Here is an 18,145-nt window from a genome sequence, read left to right as displayed (position 1 = left end):
CATCAAGAAAAAGAAAGAAGACCCATGTAAGTAAAATCAGAAATGAAAGAGAAGTTAACAACTGACAACACAGAAATACAAAGGATTATAAGAAAATACTATGAAAACTATATGACAACAAACTGGACAACTGGATGAAATAGATCAATTATTACATACAATCTTCCAAAACTGAATCAGAAACAATCAGAAAACCTGAAAAGACCGATCACAACTAGTGAAATTGTAGCAGTAATCAAGAAACTCTCAGCAAACAAAAATTCTCAGGCGAAATTTTACCAAACATTCAAAGAACTAACACATATCATTTGCAAACTATTTCAAAAAATTCAAGAGGAGGGAAGATTTCCAAGCTCTTTTTATGAGGCAGAATTATTCTAATTCCAAAACCAGATAAAGACACTATGAAGGAAAAAACTATAGGCTAATATCCCTCACGAAGATAGATGCTAAAATCCCCAACAAAATATTAGCAAAACTGGATCCAGCAATATATTAAAAAGACAGTACACCACAATCAAGTGGGATTTATTCCTGACATGCAAGGTTGGTACAAAATTCACAAATCAATGGGATACATCAGATAAACAAAATGAAGGCTAAAATTCACATGATCATATATATGCAGAAAAAGCATTCTAAAAAATCAAGCATCCATTTATGATTTAAAAAACTCAGCAAAGCTGGAATACAGGGATTATACCTCAACGTAAGAAAAGCCATATAATGACAAACCTACAGTCAACATAATACTCAATGGGCAAAAACTAAAAGTCTTTTCCTTAAGATCAGGAACAAGACAGGGATGTCCACTTTCATCGCTTATTCAGCACAGTACTGGGAGTACTAGCCACAGCAATTAGGCAAGAAATAAAGGCATCTAAATTGGAAAGGAGAAAATAAAACTGTCATTATTCATGATGATATGATTATCGTACAAAAACAAAAAACAAACAAACAAAACCCCCCCAAAATTTAGAAGATGCCACTAAAAAACTACTAGATCTAGCCCTGGCTGGTATGGCTCAGTGGATTCAGTGCCAGCCTGTGAACCAAAGGGTCGCTGGTTTGGTTCCCAGTCAAGGCGTATGTCCGGGTTGCAGGCCAGGTCCCCAGTAGGGGACACTCAAGTGGCAACCACACATTGCTGTTTCTCTCCCTCTCTTTCTCCCTGCCTTCCCTCTTCTATAAAAATAAATAAAATCTTTAAAAAAAAACCCTACTAGATCTAATAAATGAATTCAGCAAAGTAGCAGACTACAAAATTAATATTTAGAAATAGGTAACATTTGTATATACCTATACTGAACTATCAGAGAAATTAAGAAAACAATCCAATTTATGATTGCAACCCCCCTCCAAAAAAAGATAATAAGGTACCTAGGCACTACACTTGATCTTAGCCAAAAGGCCAAGAAGCAATGAAAATAAAGTACCTAGAAATAAACTTAACCAAGGAGGTAAAGTTTATTACAGTTACTACTGTTGCTTGGAAAATTTTGAGATTCTGCAGAAATGAAATGAGAAAGATACGAATAGTGAAAGTACATGCCATGTTCATGGATAGGAAAAATTAAATTTATTAAAATATCCTCCCTGGCTGGTATGCTCAGTGGATTGAGTGCTGGCCTGAGAACCAAAGGGTCACCGGTTTGATTGCCAGTCAGGACACATGGCTGGGTTGCAGGCCAGGTCCCCAGTAGGGGCGCGCACGAGAGGCAACCACACATTGGTGTTTCTCTCCCTCTCTTTCCCCTCTCTAAAAATAAAAAAAAATCTTAAAAAACAATCCATACTTCCCAAACCAATCTACAGATTCAACACAATCCCAATTAAAATACCAATGGCATATGACAGATATACAACAAATAATTCAAAAATTTCTATGGAACCAGAGAAGACCCCAAACAGTCTCAGAAATATCGTACTTCCTGGTATCAAACTATACTACAAGGCCATACTAATCAAAGCAGCACAGTACTGGCACAAGAACGGGCATACAGATCAATGGAACAGAATAGAGAGCACAGAAATAAACCTAAGCCTTTATGGTTGATTAATATTTGACAAAAGAGACAAGAACATACAGTGGGGTAAGACAGTTTCTTCAATAAATGGTGTTGTAAAAATTGGACAAATGCGGGCAAAAAATGAACCTAGATCACCAACTTACACCATACATGGGAACAAACTCAAAATGGATTAAAGACTTAATGTGACTCGTTAAACCATAAAAATCCTTTAAGAAAAGACAGTAAAATTTCAGACATTTCTTGTAGCAGTATTTTTGCTCATATATCTCCTTGGGCAAGGGAAATACATTTTTTTAAAAAATGGGACTACATCAAACTAAAAGGCTTTTGCACAGCAAAAGAAGTGCTTCATCAGCAAAATGAAGAGGAAATCCACTGAATGGGAGAACGTATGTGCCAATGATACTTCTGATAAGAAGTTGATTTCCAAAATATATGAAGAACTTATACAACTCAACACCAAGAAGACAAACAATTCAGTTAAAAAATGGGCAAAAGGCGTGAATAGACACTTCTCCAAAGAGGACATATGGATGACCAACAAACATGAAAAAGCGCTCAATGTCATTAATCACCAGCAAATTAAAACCACAATGAGATAACACCTCACACCTGTCAGAATGGCTCTCATCAATAAATCAACAAACAACAAGTGCTGGTGAGGATATGGAGAAAAGGGAACCTTAGTGCCCTGCTGGTGGGAATGCAGACTGTTGCAGCCACTGTGGAAAATAGTATGGGGTTTCCTCAAAAAATTAAAAATGGAACTGCCTTTTGATCCAGTGATCACACTTCTGGGACTATATCCAAAGAAACCCAAAATACTAATTTGAAAGAATAGGTGCACCCCTATGTTCACAGCATCATTTATAATAGCCAAGATCTGGAAACAGCCACAGTGTCCATCAGTAGATGAGTGGATAAAAAAGTTGTGGTTCACGTACAAAATGAACTACTGCTCAGCCATTTAAAAAAAAAAAAAAAAAAGGGAAATCTTACCTTTTGGATGAAAGAAGGTGAAGGGATTAAGCAAAAAGCATATATGTAACACACAGACCAAGATAACAATGTGGTGACAGCCAGAGAGAAAGGGGGCAGAGGGCTAGATGGAGGTAGGCAAAGGGAGGAAAAATGAAGACAGAAAGAAACTTTGCTTGGGGCAATGCACATGTGATGCAATATGTAGGTGATATTTTGTACATTTGCTGTTCCATACATCAAGTGTTGTACACTTGAAAATTGTATAGTTTTGCAAACCAATGCCCCTCCCACCCCAATAAATTCAATTTTTAAAGAAGTACATGAGAAGTCACTTAAGAGATGTGTACAGTGCCATGAGAGTTTAGGAAAAGATGATTACTTATGAATGTTTACCCAATGTTAAATGTTATTTAAGGAATTTGTAACTCCTACTGACTGCATTATTTACAAATGTTTACATCTTTGATTAGGAAACTGTAAGCCAGGCTTCTGTGTATGTATGAACAAGAGATGAACAAGAAATGAAAAGCCTGATGAATATGATCATATAAAACTTAATGATTCCAACTTTCCACAAAGAAGAACCCAGGCCAAATGCCTCCACTGGTGAATTTATCAAACATTTAAAGTACAATTAATATGAATCCATCACAAACTCTTCCAAATAACTGAAGAGAAAAGAACACTTGCCGTTTCATTCTATGACTCTGGTATTTCCCTGATTCCAAAACTAGACAAAGACATTACAATAAAACTATAGACTAATCTGCACACAAAAATCCTCAAGTAAATATTAACAATTGAGTCCAGCAACATATAAAAGGATTATACACAATTATGAAGTAGAATTTATATTACAAATGCAAGGCTGGTATAACACCTACAAATCACCTGATACACAACATTAGAACAAAGCATATATGTAACACACAGAGAGAACAAAGGATAAAACCCACTTAATCTTCTTAATAGAGAAAAATGATTTGATAAAATCAAACACCATTTCAAAATAAAACAACTCACTAAACAAGGAATAGAAGGGAAGTCCCTCAACCTTACAGAGCATCTATGAAAAATTCACAGCTAACACCATGGTGAAAGTTTTAAGTTCATTTTAAGAGTTTTCAAAATTATATTCTGGTTATCAGTCCCATTTCAGATACATGATTTGTAAATATTATCTCCCATTTGGGTTTTCAATTTTTTTATATCATTTACAGCATTAAAGTAAATTTTGATGAAGCCCAATTTATTTTTTTGTTGTTGCTGTTGCTTTTGCTATTGGTGGATCTAAGAAACTGTTATCCAGGGTCATGAAGATTCACCCCTGTGTTTTCTTCTGAGAGTTACATAGTTTTAAACTTAAGTCTCTGATCTCTTTTGAATTAATTTTTGTATATAGTGTAAGGAAAAGGTCCAACTTCATTCTTTTGCATATGACTATCTAGTTGTCATAGCATCATTTGTTAAAAAGACTGTTCTTTCCCTCATTAAATTATTTTGACACCCTTGTTGGAAATCATTTATCTCTAAGTGTATTTATTTCTGGACTCCGAATTCTGTTTCATTCATTGATCTATATGTCTACCCTTATGTCACTACCACACACCTTGGTACTGTACCAATGTACCAGTTGTACCAATGTAAATATGACATGTACCAATGATAAATATGAGTCCTCCAACTTTGTTTTTTATTTTCTAGACTGTGTTGGTTATCCTAGGTCCCCTGCATTTCCATATGAATTTTAGGTCAGCTTGTTTATTTCTGCAAACAAATAAATATGTAAAGCCAGCTTGGATTTTGATATTGACTCAAGAACCATGGGAGGTCTTTTCATTTATTTACTTATTTTCTTTCAACAGTTATAAAAAGACAAGTAAGCCAATTTAAAATGGGCAAAGAATGTGAAAAGACATTTCTCCAAAGACGATATACCAATGAAAAGATGCTTTAACATCATTAGCCATCAGGGACATACAAATCAAAACCACAATGATATACTGCTTAGCACCCACTAGGGTTATTATAGTAAAAAAGACTGATAGTAACAAGTGTCGACAAGGGTGTGGAGAAAATGGAACCTTCACATTAATACTATTGCTGGTGCGAATGTAAAATGGCACAACCATTTTGTAAATGTTTGGAAGTTTCTCAAAAGGTTAAACACAGACTTAACATATTACCCAGCAAATTCATTTCTAGGTATACTCAAGAGAATTGAAAACGCATGTCCTCAAAAAAACTTAAACATGAATCTTCATAGCAGTATTTGTGATAGCCAAAAGGTGAAAACATCACAAAATGTCCATGAACTGATGAATGGATAAATAAAACGTGGTATACCCATATAATGGAATATTATTTGGCAATAGAAAAGGAATGGAACACTGATTGATGCGAAAACATGGATGAACCGTGAAAACATTATGCTAATAAGCCAGTCAGCAAAGACTTCATATTGTATAATTCCATTTCTATGAACCATGCAGAAAAAGCAACTCCACAGAAACAGAAAATGGATTAGTGGTTGCACTGTGGGGAGGGGAGAAATGAATGACTGTTAATGGGTAGTATGGTTTCTTTTGGGGCTGCTGAAAATGTTCTAAACTGACTGTGATGATTGTTGCAACACTGTGAATACAGTATGCTAAAACCAATGAATATACTAAAACCATATACAATTTAAATGGGTGAATTTTATAGACTGAGAATTGTATCTCAATAAACATGTTAATGTATCATTTCTGTACAGAAAAGAAACAAATACAATTAAAAAGTAATAAATTGAGAAAAATATTTGCAACACTTTATAAATTTAAATCTCATAGAGGGTTCTTACAAAATTCTAGCAGTAGCATAATACCTCCAGCACACAGAACCCACCCAGTAATTTTCTGTTTAGAGATTGTTACTATTTTTCCACTTATAGATAAGAAACCAAAAACTTACACATTAAGTAACTTGCCCAAGGTCACAATTTGATAGAAAATGTGGATTAGAATCCAGATAATCTGACCCCTCATTTTATTTTTTTATCCTCATCCAAGGATATATTAATTTTTTAGAGAGAAAAAAAGCATCCAAGTGAGAGACAAACATCGATTGGCTGCCTCTCATAAATGTCCTGACCAGGGATCAAACTCACAACCTAGGTATGTGCCCTGACTGGGGACCAAACCCGTAACCTTTTGTTGCACTGGGCAACCCAGCCAGGGCAACTCTCCAATATTTTAAAGTAGTGACAATTTACTGAATACTTAATGGGCAAATAATCCTCATTTCTCCTAGTTGGGTCTCTATCATTCTTACTGTTCTTTACCCTTTGGTCTTTTTTCATTACCTTATTATCTATATAATAGAATCATATGCAATACTAGAAGTACTTGGAAGTCTTAGTACCAGAATTCTCCCCTTTGGTGCACAATGCAAATGTCTGTATTAATGCAGAAAGTAAACAGAAATTGCTTTTCTTTGGCTTCCTTTCTTAAAAAAAATCACAAATAATTAAAAGGGATTAAATTAGCAAAACATCAAAAATAGAAGGGAAAAATAATTCAAATACCAGAAGAGAATACATAATTCTGATAGTATAAATACTGATAAGAAACTTAATGAAATTCTCATTTAAATCCATTTTTTCATAACCAATAAAATTTGTGTCACTCCGTTTGACTGAAATAAAGGTTACCAGTGACTTCATTATTTTGCTAAATCTAAACTATTAAAATATCTTTTAGCAATTCTGAAAAAAAAATTAAAGGGAAATGTTTTTCATGAATATTTTGAGAGTAGGAGTAATTAGGTTTGATAGGGCATTCATTTCTGCCCACCATAAATTACACAACTTTAACAAGTTCAATAGCTGAGCTAAAAAAAAAACATTTCTGCTTTCCCTGAAATGTTTCAATTAATATGAACCATAGTAAAAGCTGTCAAAGCCAGTTTCAGTTGAAGGTAAAAACTCTAACTATGGCATGATGGGAAGAGTGGACAAGGGGCCTAACATTGAGTTCGAGCAACACTAGAATGGGGGTCTTTTCTGTCCCAGATAGGTGATTTAAATAACACCAGCTCATTTAATCCTCACAATGATTCAAATCTTATTCTCATTTTACTTAAGTTCAATAATCTGCCCAAGATAAAATTAGAACTCAGATCTATTGAATATTACCACTGACTCCAAAGCCCCAATTCTTCACCACCAGACCCTATAACAAAAATAAAGAAGCATCATGATTAGGGTGACCATAGCTCCTAGAAAGGTTTGCCCAAGACAGTTCAAGCTTATGCCTGTTGTCCTAAGCATAATTACTACTAGTCACTCTCCCTTTGCTTTCAAAAGTATCCACATTGGAACAATAAATTTTTGGTCACCCTACACATGACAAATAAAAAGTAGGTAAATCACACTTTTCAAATATTTTAGTTAAACCTAAACTTTCCATTCAGACCACTGAATATTTACTGAGAGGCTACTATACTAGAATACACTGAATTAAACACAAGGAGGAAAAGACCTTGCCTGCAAGGAGCAGAAGCTGACAGAGTTCTCAAGTTGGGGCAAGAAACAATCTGCTCAAACAAAGGGATCACAAGAGCATGGGAACAATGGCGAATTAACAAGCCTAGAGTTTATCCAAAGCATAAAGTTCCATAAGTAAAAATAACACCAGCATTTAAATAGAATGAAGAACCCCTGATTAAAAAGGATGGCCCTTCCACAAATTTCTAAATTGGCAAAGAGAAAATATTTTGGCCCACCTCTTAGATATATTGTGAGAATGAAAAAAAATGCTTATACATTTTCCCTTCCCTGCATTTCATCCTTAATCAAATCAGAGTATTATACCAAAAGAAATGTACCAAGGTAAAAAAAAAAAAAAAAAAAATCAACTACAATGCATTTGCTTTCTTCTAAGAAAGAATTTCACCTTCCTAGAATATCTTTACCAAGATGAGGAACAAAAACATCAGAAATATAAAATAGCCTTACTAGTACAACTGCCTCCAGAGAGTTCTGTATACACCACAGAGGATTTGATCAAGTTTAATTCCTATTTACTAAGCACTTAGGGTCTAAATATTACTAAATCAAACACCCAAAAGGGGAAAAAAAAAAGTCTCCTGAGGTGGCTGGTGGACCCTTCACATGGTAATTTTAAAAAATATATATTTTTTTAAGTTAGGCTATTTGAGAAGTTCCTGAGCTATATATTTCATAAGTTCTGGTGAAAAGTACCCGATCTGAATTAGTAACGATTTATCAAATTAAAGAGTTGAGAACCAAACTAAAACTTCCTCTTAGGAATGAACCAGTGACTTCAACAACTTTCACTGCTGGTTCCATGAAAACACTTACCTTTGTCAAGGAATGAGATGGCTAAGAAAAAGAAAAAAAAGCTCCTGAGAAGAGATAGAGGACTAAATTTTCAGGCCAGAAATTCTTGGGCAACTCAGTTCATTCCTCAGCAAAGGTAAGATAATATTAGCTTACTTGATAGTATGCCGGTGAAAAATAAAGATACACACAAAGTGCTGGGAAATTTTAGTTACTGATTATGTATAGTTAATACTCCATTATTACATGAATGATGTTGAGAGGTTGTTATTAAGAAGTTAAGAGGTATCCATAAATTCCAAAATTCATTTTAATATTTAGTTTTCCTATACTAAAAGTTAGTTTTCATTGTGAGAATAAGACACTAACTGGTGTAGGTGGTAACAAAAAAGTTATGTAGAACTGTGTTCTCCAAAAGAAGCCCAAAAAATCATAATTCAGGTCATTCACTCTAGGGACAAGCCATCTGTAAATAAGCATGAGTTGAATTGTACATTAAATGGATACTGCCTTTCAATCATTGAGTATTTCACTCACTTAGGTGTGTGATGATTTTATTAACACCAAGTATATATTAGATTTTATTAACACCAAATATGTATTATTCTCTTCACTATACAGTCTGCACAGTCAGTTTGAACAAGGCAGCTATGTTTACATCAGACTAGGAGCTCAATAAACACTCATGAAATTAGAGTTAGACTTTTTTCTCTATTCAAGAAGCTTGGGGGGGTTAGGGAGATAAGACTCTTATGACAAAATATTCCAAGTTGGAATCCGAATTCTTTGAATGCTGCTGTAGTATGAAGGCTACATATACATATTCAATTGAGAGCAATGTGTGCTTTATATATGCATCAACTCATTTAATCCTTTTAAAACATAGACACTATTATAACCTCCATTTTACAGGTAGAGAGCTTAAGTAACCCACCCAAGGTCACACAGCCAGAGGTTGGCAGAGCCAGGACTGGAATCCAAAACGTTGAACTTCAAAGTCCCACATACTTCATCATTCCAATATTGTTCAAAGAATCTCCAGTAAACCAGGGGCTCCTAAGGCATAAAACGATGCTAATGGAGTTCCAAGCACTATATTCACTTGTTGAATCATTTATTTGGGCGAATATCAACTCTTAAATATTGATTTTATATTACAGGTTATGATCCAGTGCCGCTTTGTTTATTCTGCTGCTCAAACTGCTCCAGTTTTGGCCATTGGGAGCTCTTTCAGATGGCTACTGTGCTCCTTTGACATATCCTCAACAATGTGGGGTTCTGGTGGTGGTGGTGTCTGGAGCACTGCCTTGCTTTTTGGCATTATAAGATGCTCCAGGCTCATCGTGTATATTTCTTGCACCAGTTCTAGAATCAGCCAGTTCTCCAAAAAGCTCTAGTTCCTTTTATTGGACAATGAAATTAGAAACTAAGAACTGGATACTACGTTTGCTCCTGGGTTTAACTTTTTCGGGTGACAAGAGCACAGAAACGTTTGTATATAAACCCCACTGTGTACACATATCTATAAATACTTCAATATGTAACCGTCTATATCTGTATTAAGCTAAACATGGGTTTACACTTATGTCTCCAACTCTAATACATTACCACCTTGACCATTCTAGCCTCCTCCCCTTGCTTACTTGTAAATCCCCACTCTAACAGTGAGAAGTCTGTCTCCCACCATCCATTTACTTAATTATTGAATTGCAGTATACATATATAGGAATATCAGAATTAACCTGCACCACTATGGGACACAACTTCATCAATTAGACAGTGCTTATGTATAGTTCCTTTTGTCTTAGATTCCATTCATTTCTTAGGTTACTTACGTCAGCACTACCCTCTTTCCTTATAAGATTGTTTCATACATTTGTAATACAGTTTGCATTTCTTGATCCTTGACCTCCTAAATGATTTTGGCTTGATTTGCATAATTAGTTTACTCTTTGTGCTGTAAAGCCCTATGGGTTTTGACAAATGCATAGTGTCATGTAGCCACCATTTCGGCATCCGATAGAATAGTTTTATCAAGCAGTATTTAAATTGGATTAAATGGTATGGTATTTTAACTCAATTAAATCCTCTTTGAAAGCAGCATGGTTGGGTACAAAGAGAAGCTAAAGTAAAAAGCCATGAGTTTAATGCTATTGGACAGGTCATAGACAGACTTTAAAAATACCTATCGTATCCTTTCAGGGTCCCAACAGCCTCATGGTAAAATGAGGGGGTTCAATTAGATGATAATCCTCTATAGCATTTACTAAATACTTAATTTGTGTCAGGGTTGGTGGTAAGCACTTCAGATAAATTCTCATTTATTTCTAATAAATCTTTATAAAATAGATACTATTATTATTCCCCATTTAAAGGATGGAATTAAGGCTCAATATTAAGTTGCACAAAATCACCTAGCCAGGGAGTTGTTGAGCCAAGACTCTAGAGTAGGAGTCAGCATAGTGTGGCCTGCATATCAAACCTAGCTCACTGCTTGTTTTTGTAAACCCTGACAGATAAGAATAGTTTTTACATTTTTAAATAACTGGAGATAAAAGCTTATTTCATGACACAAGAAACATATAAAACTACAATTTCAGTGCCCATAAATAAAGTTTTATTGAAACACAACCCCACTCATTCACTTACACACTAATATGGCTGCTTTCACATTATAACAGCAGAGTTGAGTAGCTGCAATAGAGAAGGCATGACCAGCAAAGCCTAAGATCTGTTATTTGACCCTTTACAGAAAAACCTTCCCAAACCCTGCTCTAGAAGGCTGGCGTACTACATATTCTAAGAAAGATTCATAGAAGGGCAAACTATTAAAACATTAGAATGACATCCTGGACAGAAATATTTCAGAACCTGAATTAAACAGTTTTATGTTGGAAAACACCATCTCTTTGAGTTATAATCTTAAATAGAAAAATATTTCTATTTGCATCTACTGGTATTCATTACATAAACACAAAGGTTAATACATAGTAACTACTTTCTTTATTGATGAATTTTTCTCTGCCCCTGAGATTTGAGGTATTTTCTATTCATAATAAAAAGGTTCTGATCTCCATACTTTCATAAATTAAAACGCTAAATTAAACATAAATACAAACTCTACATTAAACTGTCCAAAGAAAATGGTACCTATAATTATAGCTAACACTTGTTGAGAGCACTATGTGTCAGGTATCATTCAAGTACTTCTACATACTCCTTGCTTTCTTACAATTATTCTCTATGAAAAAGGTACTACTATCATCGTAATTTTTAACAGATGAAGGAATTGAGGCTTAAATAGCTTTCCAGAGGCCAGTTAATAAGATGGAGAGCCAAAATTCAAACCCAGGTCATCTAACTCTAGGATCTAGAAGGGGTTACACTCCCGTTGGATTACAATGCTTCTGTTAACAAGGCAGATTAGGGCCTTTAAACAAAATTTTAAAATGTCTCAATATAGTTTAAAAAATAAAAAAAAAGGACCCTAGGTAGTAATAATTCATAGCAGCACCTCAGAGAAACATTTAGGTTTATAATTCTCTGCATACCTGTGTGCTTATCTTTGCAGAGCCCCTCTGTACTCTCTATATATACAGCTACCACTTTATTAATTCACTGTACACCCTTAGAGTCTACCGCAATCCTTTGAGTATGGCAGATGTTCAACAAATGGTTATTAGGATGATCAAAAAGCATTCAGTAGGTGTTCAATAAATATTTATTAAATGAATGAACAGAACAAGGAGTTTCATAAGCTATTAGGTACAAGTATCCTTCAATGTTTTGTTGATATGATATCAACTAGGACCAAATCACAGAAGTTCCTGGCTTTGTAATCCTTAAATTATGTCCGGGCTGTTCTGGAGCCTTCACCACCTTTTGTGCTAATAAGTTTCATAAACAAACTACTCATTATTCAGGCCCTGTCTACCTATATTCATCTTTCAAACTACTTCTAATTTTCCAGGATCATTATTCACGTTTTTCTTAATTCAGTACAGTTTAATCGTACTCCTTCTCAGTCTTCATCATTCCACTGTAGAGTCTAATTTCTTTATCTTCATACAAAAGCCTTACCATTGCTTCATCATTTATACTGCCATTTTCTGGAAACTTCCCTCCTGCTTAATTTGCTCTTCTTTAAGGTACAATAATTAGAATCCATCCAATAGTCTAAGATGTATTGTGATTTCACACCAAGATAATGCATTCCATTTTTAAATTTTGTTTTCCATAACTCTCTTGAGAATGACTAACAGTTTGTTGGCCTTTCTGGCAACATTCTCAGGGAGGAACTAACTGCTTGGTCTAGCATTATTTTTACCATACTGGTGATCACTAGCCATTTTTCTGTTCATGACAAAGATATGAGATTTACCCAGTTTATCTTACTTAGCTACTTACCCAGAAAAGCTAGTTGTCACATGCAAACGAGGCACCATATTGGTTGTTTTAAAAGAAATAAGAATAGGTTTAGTAACATTACCAAAAAGTGAACTCTACTTTGAATACCCTAAGAAAACCCTATATCCAACACATGTTGTTCTTTCCTACTACATAATAGTGTAACCTCTTCTAAATCAAAACTAAATGTATGTCACAGCCTTTTGTATGTTTATTTCTTCAAAGATGAAAATAAACTAACATTCATCAATATGCTGTTCTATAGTTAATATGTTATTTAATCTCAGAAGTTAAAATTATTAACCCCATTTTATAGATAAGGAAAACTGTAACAAAAAAGTTTCCTAACTTACCCAGTAGTAAGTTAAAACTCAAGTCTTTTTATCTCCCAAACCAATGTCTTTCTATTATACTACCAGGTTTCTCCTTAAACTATCACTTGATCTTCCTATAAAAAGTGATGTTCACATTCTTCTGAACACAAATTTAAGTCCATAGCCCTACTTCTTGTTAAGGAAACCACTGGTTTACCCCGTATGAAATGACTTCGTTATGTGTATAGGACTCTTTAGGAGAGAGGCTCTAAAATTGTGAGTCTTAAACTATGTATCCATGAACTTGGATGGAAAAAATTTATAACATTTTCACTAACCTATAAATGAAATGAGCATGTCCTTCAATTCTTAATTGACCTATATTGGTGAATTGGCAGCACACCGCAGCAATATTAGCAGGACTATCACTAGTTGTTATTTAATTCAATAATAAAAGCAAATTTCTTACTTCATAAATTGAAATATTTGAACTACATACATTTAAAAGTCTTATTCTCCCTACCATGTGAAGACATAGCAAGAAAGTAGTCATCTGAAAGGCACTGAACCTATGGTATTTTGTTGTAACAACCTAAGGTGAGCCCAAAATTATCACAGGAGTCCTTAAGAGAGGCTGGGGAAGAAATGACTATGTGGAAGAATGTCAGAGATGCCAAGGTGGCTGGCTTTAAAGGTGAAGAAAGTGGCCCACTGGAAAAGCCAAAGATACAGCTCTTAAGAGTCCTCAGAATAAACACAGCCCTGCCAACACCTTGACTTCAGCCCAGACACCCATTTCAGACTTCTATCCTTCAGAAATGTAAGATAATAAATTTGTTTTGCTCTAAGCAAATAAATAAGTCATATTCTGAGAAGAGGGTCATGTGCTTTTTTAGACTGCAAAGGTGTTGGAAAAAAACCAAAAAACAAAAAAAGAACCCTGCTTGCTCTAGAGACCATCACACAGGCTGTCTATCCCTGGAAGTGAAAGTTTAAAAAGGCATGTCATAAGCTTACTCACTGTCCTTTAGGCCATTCAAAATATGGATAACATTTAGTCCCAATTATTTTTTTATATTTAAGTTGTTAACTATATTTACTGATTTCCTACTTCTGACCCAATATATATGGAAATCTCTTAAGTGCTTATTAAACACATGCATTAAGCTTGTGACTAACTTTTCAATCCTAAGCAAACTTACTGTATCATCACTAGCAACTGAATTTCTGACTTAATGTAGGGGCATGGTCTGAATGTTCGTGGGCCCTCCCCCCCAAATTCACATGTTGAAATCCTGCCCTCAAAGTAATGGTATCAGGAGGTGAGACCAGGGCCCTCATGATTAGGATTAGTGCCCAAGAAATGTGTTTAAGTAAGTATTAGCGACTACTCTCTTCTCATCTCCTGCATGATACAGCCTATCACATCAAAAGTCTTTTACTTAAGATGCAACTTTAAAACTTGTCATCAATTTCACTTATTTTCCTACATAAACTCAGTTTCCTATTAACTCTATTTCATTCTGCCCTCTCTAAAATTCACTACATCCCAGCATTTGTTTTGTGTGAATTTGTATGTTGACAAGTTAAATCTCCAAGCCAGTTTTAACCTTCTTGTCCGCAGGAGAGATGTCTAGTACTCCTTTCCTCGATGTATGTCTACATGTGTAACACCAGACAAAAGCTGTTAAAAAACCTCCCCTCAGTAATACTATGACAAACTTTCATTAGGTGAAATTATAACACCATAGTTTATGGTTGCTTAGACAATCATATTTCCACCTTGACGTACTCTAAATATTTTTATTAGTCATAAACTTTTCTAATCACATTTGTGCTGTTAACAGTTATTTCCTATCAAAGACATAGATCTTTAAAAATTGGTTTGGATTCTTTTGAAACAAGAATGTAGGAAAAAAAGAACAGTAAACTAAAATAATGGAATTTAATTCTTAATAACATGAATTCATTTTAGAATCTAATAGGTATCCAACTTTTACCATATAATAATCTCAGGTTGTCATTTTATATAAAAAGCTTGTAAATCTCAAACATAAAACACAATCTGAATAGAATATAATTTGGCAATAAAAAGGAACAAAATTCTAATACAAGCTACAATATACATGATCCTTAAAAACATGCTAAGTGAAAGAAGTCAGTCACAAAAGTACACGTGTGATTCCATTTATACAAAATATCCAAAATAGGCAAATCTACAAAGACAAAAAATAGATTAGTTGCTAGTGGCTGTGGTGAGGAGGAATGGGGAGTGACTGCTAACAGGGATTCTTTTTGGCGTGATGAATTTGGTAGTTGTGATGGCTGTACACACTACGAGTATATTAAAAATCATAGAACTGTACACGTTTTAAAAGGGCGAGTTTTTTTGGTATGCGAATCATACATCTGTAAAGCTGTTACTTTAAAAAATGAATTAAAAGCCTCCCTAGTAAACCACAATGAAACTTCCTTAGGAAAAGAAATCATGAAAGTCATTGGTTGGGAAAAACTGGTTACCAGCGATGTTAGTGAGGTCAACCCTTTTACTCCCTCGCCTACTCTTACCAACAAGTACAGGAACATGAAACTAGACCGTGTATGAGTGTATGAAATCAAAGAATTTGGCACAGTTGGCTGTTAACTAAAATAGTGATTGCCTTCTTAGGTTCTATCACTCCCCAACTGTAGGGGGCTTCTACTCTCAATGATTACGGAAGTAGTAGTTTCCATCAGCAAGCTCAAGAAGGAATGTCAAATAGGATGACACTTGCTGAGACGCCCTACGAAAGCTAAAGGGCCAGGAGTGTCACCTACACACTCCTAAGTCTGTGCACGTGTTAAGCTGCCCCCAACCAATACCAACAAGCAGCATGCACCATAGACCCATACCCCAACTAGCTCCCCATAAATCGACACACTATCAGGCCCTTAGATCTTAAATGCTTTAAAAGGTAAGTATAACTCTCACAGGGTTCCCACTTGAGCCCAAACAGCCCCCGCCCTGCCCCACCCCACCCCAAACCCACACACGTGTTAGCCCGACACCGCCCCACCAGGTCCCACGTGCACCTGGTCTAACACATTCCCCACGTGTGGTGGCCCCACGGGCTTCTTCGGCTAGCTGAGGTCACCGTGTGACCCCTGGTCTCCAGAGATGTGAGAGGGGAAGAACAAGGCCCAGGTCCCGGAGGTCCCAACCCTGCGGAGAGTGTTCACACCCATCCTCCCCACTAACCCCAACAAATCCAAGGGCCGGGGGCGACGGCCCCTTTAAGACGCGGCCCAGTTGTCGCCCGCAGAGAGGGGCGCAACGGGGCCTACCCGACCCCTACTCCGTTCGCCCGCCCACGTCTAGTCGCCTCACCTCGGGCCGCCGGGCCCCGCCGCCGCGGCGGCGGCGGAGGGGGGGCGGGGTGCGGGCGGGGTCCGGAGGGGGGGGTCGCCCCGCCGACGGTGGAGCCGCGGTTCGCTCTCTGAGACCGTAGGACGGTGACTACGTTGAGCGTGGACGCTCCTAGCCCGCTCCCTCGGCGGCTCCTGGGACCCCAAGATGGCGGCGGCGCTGAGGCGGCTGCGGGCGCTGGGCCGGCGGCGGCGGCGGCCACTTTCACTCACTGAGAGGAGCGGAGCAGGGACACGGGGAGCCATGGCGGGGGGGAGGAGAGGCGCCATAGCCAGGCCAGAACAATCGAGCCGCTACTCAGTTGGCTTACCCCTGCCCCGCCCACGCTCACTACTCGTCGCCAGCCCGTGGCCTCCCGCAGTGCCGCTGCCGTTGGCCTCGAGCAGCTCGCACCCCGCCGCTGCCGCCTGACGCCCCGCGTCGACCGGGGTTCGGGGGGGAGACCCTGATCCATGCCATCAGAGTGCAGATTGGTCAGGGCTGGGCCTGGCGAAGATTGCCGAAAGGCGGCGGGGAGGAGGAGGAGGATGTCACCGCTAGAGTGAGCAAGCAGATCTCGCGGGAGTAAATGTCGCGAGACTTCTGCTGGCCTGCAACCGCCGAAGAAAGGTTACTTTTCCCGGAAGTAACGTCAATCGAAACGGCCCGGGATCCTGGGAATATTGGTTCCCGCAGGCAGGAGATGGGAGGGTTCTTGTGGTTAGTGTGTTAAGGGTTACCGAACACTGAGATCCCCTTGAGGGAAAGGATAGGCTCGGGTGTGATACTATACTGTTTCTGGCCCCTTTTCGGTAGAGTTGTACATCGTTGGGGAAGTGCCTGCTGTGTAGAGCACTCTTACACAATAGTTTTGGGCTCCCCTTTAGGGTCAGACCAAGTCGGCGATTCTGTGACATAGTTAGGCAAGATGTCTCAGTGAGGGCTTTAGGCTTCAGGGACTTGGGGACTGAAACCTGTCACCCAAAGAGCCTCAGAAAAGGAAATAATTGATTTGTCTGTGTCTACTCCATAGTAGAGCTCCATGATACATTTACTAAAGTTAATGAACTCAATTACCAGACTCTTACATAAGAAATATCTACTGTGTATACAGCATAACTGCAGATAAGGATTCGAACTTCCTGAAAGCTAACTGTGCTGCTATTTCAGTTCTCTTGGGTCTAAAGCTTTAATTCAGTGCAGCCTGGCCCTTTGTATTTAAGCAGAACATTCGCTCAATCAATAAGTAGACTTATTGTGAATTCGCTGGACTTTAAAAAGTTAGTTTTGCTTAAAGGCAAAATGCTGCCCTTTGTGTAAGAAAGAAGCGTAAGAAAACACATGTATCTGCTCATTTGTTCAAAAATACAAGAATAAACCAGAAATTAAAACAACTGATTTCCTATATGGGAATGGTGGAAAGCGAAGGGGTAGGAACAAGGTAGAAGGTTGATAAGGAACTGGCAAATCTTTTTGCATTCGACTGAACTGTAGAAATAGATTAATGTTTCATGTATCACCCCTCTGCAAATGAACACCTACAACCAAGTAGGATAATATGAGTAACAATGAACTGTCTGTCTGGAGCATAGACCAAAAGGAAAAGATAAGAAAGTAAGCTAGGCAGGGAGCAAGTTGTACGGTCCTTGAAGGTTCAAATGTAGGTTGTTTTTGTTTCCTATTG

The 18,145-nt window shown here is 37.3% G+C and overlaps 1 protein-coding gene and 1 pseudogene across 1 annotated transcript in view; both read right to left on the bottom strand.

Moving 5' to 3' along the window:
- The window catches only part of INO80 (INO80 complex ATPase subunit), a 122,332-nt gene extending 105,696 nt beyond the window's left edge, over positions 1–16,636 (bottom strand). Inside the window, exon 1 of the mRNA XM_054565572.1 lies at positions 16,444–16,636. The gene's annotated coding sequence lies outside the window, so the exon portion shown is untranslated. The remainder of the gene's footprint in view (positions 1–16,443) is intronic.
- Positions 1,265–1,423, bottom strand: LOC129064487 (uncharacterized; annotated as a pseudogene).
- Positions 16,637–18,145: the final 1,509 nt, after the last annotated feature.

This window comes from Pteronotus mesoamericanus, unplaced genomic scaffold (genome assembly GCF_021234165.1).
Source record: "Pteronotus mesoamericanus isolate MK-2021 breed Mesoamerican mustached bat unplaced genomic scaffold, CSHL_Meso_final contig_164, whole genome shotgun sequence".
Classification (NCBI taxonomy): domain Eukaryota; kingdom Metazoa; phylum Chordata; class Mammalia; order Chiroptera; family Mormoopidae; genus Pteronotus; species Pteronotus mesoamericanus.
Note: the sequence above shows the minus strand (reverse complement) of the source record. Positions and strands in the feature narration are given on the sequence as shown.